At 35.2% G+C, this 7,261-nt stretch overlaps 1 long non-coding RNA gene across 1 annotated transcript; it reads right to left on the bottom strand.

Moving 5' to 3' along the window:
- Positions 1–574: 574 nt before the first annotated feature.
- On the bottom strand, positions 575–4,941 carry LOC114545010. The gene is made up of 5 exons (XR_003690733.1): positions 4,806–4,941; positions 4,119–4,277; positions 3,526–3,692; positions 3,185–3,320; positions 575–775 (listed from the first exon to the last, which is right to left on the bottom strand). It is a non-coding gene; the product is annotated as an uncharacterized LOC114545010 (long non-coding RNA).
- Between the last annotated feature and the right edge of the window lie 2,320 nt (positions 4,942–7,261).

The following is a 7,261-nucleotide window of genomic DNA, read 5'->3' as shown; positions in this document are numbered from 1 at the left end:
GTTCACGGACAAAGCAGCATCGTCGCGTAAAGTATCGAGTTGAAACCCTCCAAATCCACTTAATATCTCCGTTTCAATAATTGTATATTTACCCGGATAATAGTTATATTCTGAATTATCATCCGGAATAGAGTCATTTTCAGAGTCTGGGGATGTTTTAGACATTGTTGATGTAGTATTATCAGTTAAAATTTATCGTATACAAGTCTTTGCAATACCGTATTTATAGTATATTGGTACGCGAAGCTTAACACGGGTTCCTCGCGCTACGTCACTCGTACCAGTTTTCCGCTTATCCTTTAACTGACGGTCAACATTCACAATCTCGCAGTATTTGGTCAGAAAAAGACATGAAAAAATATAAAATCATCAAAAACCAAAACGAATCCTCATTATTAGCCACCTATACTTCCCATTTATGAAATAAAAAAAATTGGTTGATATGCACTTTAAACATAAGGTTTTAAGAAAAAATTAAATTCATCCATGCATAGAAAACAATCTGGCTTTATATTTTCGAAATTGTTTTGTTATGAAATATTTTCCCGCTTTATTATCATTTAATTACCTTCCGTAATGGGTACGCCATCTCTTGCATTAGTAATCGATCCAGTGGTACGTTGCGTCAACTGTTTCGTCAAATCCTCCATGTCCTCTCTCATTTGATGAATAACAGACGCAAATTTTCGTTCTGAACTGGAAGTTCTTTATTATTCATATTCGCTGCTGGTGTGCCAACATCTTCGACTGGTGAAACATGCATGACTGATAAAATCTAGAGAAATGATAAAATCTTGCGAAGCAATGGGAGAGGTATCGATGTTTAAGAATTAAAAAACGAGTCGCGTGCCTTTATGGTGTAATAATGCACGATGGGGGAATGTTGGGAGAATACGAGAGAAGCTTGTAAACACGAGGCGTAGCCGAGTGTTTTACAAGCTTCTCGAGTATTCTTCCAACATTTCCCCGAGTGCATTATTACACCATAAAGGCACGCGACAAGCTTTTTTAATTCTTTTATAATATAAGAAGAATTATAGGGCAACAACAAAATTTATTTATTTGATCAATAATGAAATTCTTCTTACATGTTATTAAAGATGTTGCTTAGCAACAAAAACTTCAAAAGCCAGAAGCGTGCATTATGGCCCAGTGAACTCTAATAAGACTGGAACGATAACTCAACAATAAAGACTAGTCATTGGATGAAGCCGATTTGAATATAATTTGCTGATTAAGGCGGCAGCCGAGCGAGCAAATCAAGCCTTCAAAAGAACTGGGGAGAGTGAAAATTCCGTAAAAATCGTATTTTTTGGCAAAAAAATTGCGAGAAAAGTGCAATTTTTATTTGACCACTTCAACTTTAAACAACGAATTTACCCTTTTTGGATAGACCTAAGTAATCCGCATCATCTTACTGTAAAAACCGGCGAGGTACCAGCTTTGTACTTAAAATATTTAAAGAATTTGAACGGGCCGAAAAAAAACTTCGCCTTCAACTCGCAAAAAAAATAGGTTTGCACCTTTCACGTTCATAAAACTTGTTTTTTAGTAAAATCTAAGTGTCAATGCTTGTTTTAAGCTTTTATTCATGATCAGATGAGAAGGATTTGTGTATAAAAACCGGCGTTGTTTTGGTGGTGTAATTTCAACTCTTGGCCTTCATGGCGGCCATCAGTGCTGGCTTCAAAGATGGCGGCCAAGTTATCGTTCCAGTCTTTTTAGAGTTCACTGTTATGGCCTCACAATGCACGCGCGGTAGCCAATCAAATTGCTCGTTATATCATACTTATATTATAAAAAGGTTTCAGATTCGCGAGCGCAGGGTAGGTCCTCAATTACATCAGTACAAACTGAAAATAATTTTGGAATGTGTCAAGTGTTTCGGCAATGAAGAAAAATCGCGTTATTACTCCGGCGTCAGCGACGGAGTTGAAAATTCGCCTCGGTTTTGTTTGTTTTTGTTTCTTTTTTTTTTTTTTTTTCGTCGTGGCAAGTCTGAAATGGTGCGAAATATACTAGTGTTTAAAATGTGTATGTGATTGCATTTATCTATGTCCCAGTCTTGTCTCCCAAGAGTTGTGGTGCACAGCTTTGGCTAATTTTCCGATGCGCGATTCGATTTCGCTCGCATGATACAGCAATTCCTCCAAGAGGAACAAATAAACCGTTCTTTTCATGCTTTTCGATTAAGTTTAGATTGAATTGGGGTAAGAATATATTTAATACATGTAGATTCTGGTCCTATTTTAGTAATATCGCTGCTATTTCGCCGTTTAACAAGATGATGTGGTCGTGTATGGGCGCTTTGACTCGTCATAGTTTGCACAGGATTGAAGATTTAATTTATAACTATACAAGCGCGAATTCCAAAGGCAAAGTGTTAAGTGTAAGACAAAGCGAATGTATCATGCCGTTTATTTACATTTTTGAACAATTGAACTTCTATACTTTTTAAAGTACGATGTGCTTCTGAATTTTGCGATCGAACAACATTTAGGTTCGCAAGGCATTTAAATGAATATGATTTATATGAACTGTATTGTTTATGTTCAGAAGCTTTAATATTGAAGACTGGCACGTGCACGGCACGCCGGAGTTAACGCCAGAACAGGCGTCTTGTTTCAGTGAAAATTACATGCGCGTTAAACTTCGAGTAATATAATCAGTAAGGTTTCGAAAATACTAAGATATTTTCGTTTGATATTTCCGTCCGCATCTAAAGTTTATACATCTTGCGACAGTTACCTCGTTAAGCACATCAATTGGCTTTTAAGTATAGCCACTACGAGAGGAGCATGATTCGACTTGCAATCTATTTTCAACAACTTTATTACGGCGAATAACGGAGACTGAATTTGGAATCGATGAGTTTCCTGTTACCACTGCATACAATCATTAGTTGAATTACGAATTTACATAAAGAGACTCTATATACATAGTTGTGGTATAGAAGAACAATCTCAAAAGATGTCTCATTTGGCACCAATGTTTTAAATCATTTTTAAAATTTCTCGAGGATTTTACACCCCGTCACACCTTGTACAAAATTTTGTTCAATTTACATCATTTCCTCTATTTGTGTTAATCTGCCCAGCTGGAAGAGCTAGGGCCCCATATACGCCGTATAAAAACCGAACGCTAAGCGTTTACAATCTACCTACAATCAAGGTGTAAAACTCACCTGATATTTGGGAAGGCACGGTTAGTCCATGAAGCTTGAGGATAGAAACTGATTCATCTCTTTGTGTCTTCAAAATATGGATAACACTATCCTTGTGAAGCAGTTCACGTTTCTGTTGTTACACCAACGATAACGCCTGATGTGAAAAAATACAGAAGAGTTCTATCAACCTTAATGTTGACGTTGAAGTCCCTGATGATCAGTTTAGTAACATTATATCACTTCATATGGACCTTGTAGGGCTGAAACTTTAACGGGATTCCAAATTGAAAAAGGGTAGGGTAGAGGCAATGGAAAGGGGTGTAAAATTTTATTTTTTACATATTCATATATATATTCACCTCTTCTTTGCCTTGTGTTAAATTCTTAACTAGTTCTCCTTGTTTATCATATGTACCCAGTTCTTTCTTCCTATTCATATCTGCGCTGCCAATCTAACTCTAGCTCAGCCCTAGAACGTTCCAACGACGACTCTCTTTCCAAAGATAAAGACAACTCTTTCTGCCTCCTAAAGAAAAAAGTTGGATCAAGACCTGAATTTACATCTTTAATAGAAATCTTCAATACGATACACGACTAGTAATATCAACACAAAATAGGATTCGTAAATTGCGGGTATGTTTTTTTTAAGATTTTCGATCAAACTTTTTCACTTTTTCTTTACCTTAAAAAATCGTTTGTTATCAATCCTTATTTATACTGTAGTACAATATTAATGAACACATATTTGCACTTCAGCTCAGCGAAGGAGGTGTTTTAGACGGATGGATTGAATGGCTTCAAATAATGGCCAGGTTTATCTGACCAGATATGTTTAAGCCCCATGAAAAATCACCTCATACGGTGAGCCTGCAATTATTGAGGAACGTTTTACGATAGGTCGGAATTTAAAGACAATCGAGAAAACAAAGTTATATTCAACGTTTATTCGAACCTCTCAAAATTATTTTTTCTCCGCGCGAGTTCAGATCTCATATTGGCATCCTGTTGATGCAACGTTTCCAGTTCAACATCCTTTGCTACAGTTAATCTGGAATATTCCTGGTTCTGTTAGTCCATCTTGCTCTTTAAGTTTGCGATTGATTGATTTAGCCTGTGTAATAAAAAAAAATCACTTGTCACCTGTAAAAAGTCGTTCCTCTCGAATTGTTAAAAAGTTGTCGAATTTCAACATCAACTTGTTCAAAAGCACTATTCTTGAACGGATGAATTCATGAAAGTCATAATAAGGCCTTCCTACAGCCCAGTATTATAGGTTAAATATGGTTTCTCGGTTCAAAAGCGGATATATTCTGAGTTTTGAAATAGACATGCCCTGTGGCAGAACTTAGGTTTGTGAAAATAAACTAGAACAGCTCACATTTGGATACTGGACATATTGAGAATTAAAAATATTTTCAAAAAAAGCTACTCGTAGACACTAGACACGAGTAATGAACCTTTGGAGGTTCACAATCAAAATAAATAATGCATTTCGACTTACGCCAGATCCACCAATGAACATATATTGGTACAGAAATCAGAAATTATGCAGAATGTGAATGATTTAGGTAAGAACCCATTTCAATATACATGGTCTTGTCCCCCGTCCCTCCCCCCTGAGGAATTTCATAAAGCTTACGTCTGTATTGTGACATCATTTTCCTACAGTTTGTCCACAAGTCTCCATTCCCTTTGACGATGTTCCTGTTCTTTAGCTTCGAGTTGGTTTTGTAATTTGCGAATATTCTGTTGAAGTTGTCTTTCTTCCTCAGTGAAACCCTGGAATGAACAATCAGAGGTTTAAATAATGTTAAAGCATCATTGGGATGATCGATATATAGCTAATATACCAGGAGTGTATATACGGCTGTACATATTGTATTGTACAACCATAGGAAGCCCAGACAAATGAGTTGAAGTTAATAAAACTCCGTAAAACACTTGAGATATGTGTTAAAATTAATCAAAGTATGTTATATGCTACAAAACTACTGTTAGAACCATGTATGTAGCGTGCTCCAGTGGCGCTGCCATTTGACTATGCAACTAGTGACGTAACTTACTATATTATTGGGAAGGATGGAAACTCTCGCCTCATTTTTTAACATGTTGACGAATTAAAACACAAATTACTATAGTAAAACGGCACGTCGACTGCTAAATGCCTACCGTAGTTTTAAGTTGAATAATCAAACTATACTTTCATAATAAAAATAATGCTGAATGCAAAAGAAAGCGCTGGAAAAACGTACACAAACTTTGTAAATTTGCCGAAATTTACGTGAATTCATGCGGGATGTAAGTACCTACCCAAAATGGCGGCGGCAAAAGAATCTGATTGGTCGATCATTCTTTGTTTACCTTTCTCGACCAATCAGATTGGTTTATCATACTTTGTTTACCTTTCTCGACCAATCAGATTCTTCTGCCGCCGCCATTTTGGGTAGGTACTTACATCCCGCATGAATTCACGTAAATTTCGGCAAATTTACAAAGTTTGTGTACGTTTTTCCAGCGCTTTCTTTTGAATTCAGTATTATTTTTGTGATGAAAGTATAGTTTGATTATTCAACTTAAACCTAGGGTAGGCATTTAGCAGTCGACGTACCGTTTTACTATAGTGATTTGTGTTTTAATTTGTGAACATGTTGAAAATTGAGGCGAGAGTTTCCATCCTTCCTAATAATATAGTAAGTTACGTCACTAGTTGCATAGTCAAATGGCAGCGCCTCTGGAGCACGCTACATACATGGTTCTAACAGTAGTTTTGTAGCATATTACATAATTTAAATAATTTTAACACATATCTCAAGTGTTTTACGGATTTTTATTAACTTCAACTCATTTGTCTGGGCTTCCTATGGTACAACCCAATTGTTGCGTCTTTTCAATAACTAGACACTCAAAAAACTACCACAAGAATTAATGTTTGGTATCTTGTTCTACGTGAACATTTCTTTGTTGGGGTTTTGTTCATAATGAAGCGACTTGCAAATCGCTGTAACCACAATGTTAAGGCCCTGTTACACTGCGCAATTTTTCTTGCAACTTGCAGTGCAATTCTACTTTTGAAAGATGTATGTAAATTTGGGAATAACAAAACTTTTGTGTTCATACACTTCACGCACTTTTCTTCTGCAAGACTAATAATTTAAATATCTTAGCAGTGCAATTGCATTGCAAGTTGCAAGAAAAATTGCACCGTGTAACATGGCCTTTAGTACTAATTACCAGTGAATTCGAATTATGGCAGTCTGAAAGGAATGTCTAAATAGAAATCCATTCTGCAGAATTTCATAGATTTTATTTATCAACAAACCAAACTTAAATGCAATTCTCATGCAACATGCAATGATCATAGTTAACTGGTTTGAGTTATTCGAAAAACAGGTCATTTGATCTGAAGGTTATGTTCATCTAAATAATTGTTAATGAACAGGCATATTGAGGTTTTTATGGTCTTAGGCAATGGAAAAATTTTCTGAAAAATTTCACAATCTAGAGAACAAAGGTCCTGTGTTTCTTGCCATTTGCCGAGGAAAAGTATGGGGTCTACTGCATTTTTCCATTGTATTAACACCAAAGTCTTTAAACACAGACATTTAAGACAGCTTGTCAGGTTTAAAAGCTGTAAGTTAATCTGCTGAAAATGTGTCAGATTTGGTGGAAACAAGTATTAATTTCATGTCCAGAGTCAACAAATATAATCCTTGATTCTAATTAAAATCCTCTAGTATAAGTAAACAGCAAAAAGTCATTTTCATATTTCAAAAAAAAACTCATTTTAATGAGTTCAAATTTTTTTGAGAGAATTATAAGAAAATTTTCTTACTTTTTTTCTTAAGAAAATTTTCTTAAAATAAGAAAAGTTGCACGCAAATAATTTCTCAGTTTAAGAAAATTTTCTTGAAATTGGTCCAAAATTTCTTATAGAATGTTTATAATGAGAAAAATTTTCTTAAGAAATTTTTCTTAATATAAGATATATTTCCAAGAAAATATTTTCTTATTATAAGATAAGTTAATTCTCAAGAAACCCTAGAAACTCTGACATGATATTTTGTTACATGTATGAATGTAATGTAAATTTACTAA

Source organism: Dendronephthya gigantea, unplaced genomic scaffold (assembly GCF_004324835.1).
Source record: "Dendronephthya gigantea isolate DGI-Jeju-01 unplaced genomic scaffold, DenGig_1.0 001108F, whole genome shotgun sequence".
Taxonomy (NCBI): Eukaryota; Metazoa; Cnidaria; class Anthozoa; order Malacalcyonacea; family Nephtheidae; genus Dendronephthya; species Dendronephthya gigantea.
This window is presented reverse-complemented; position numbering and strand designations above follow the sequence as displayed.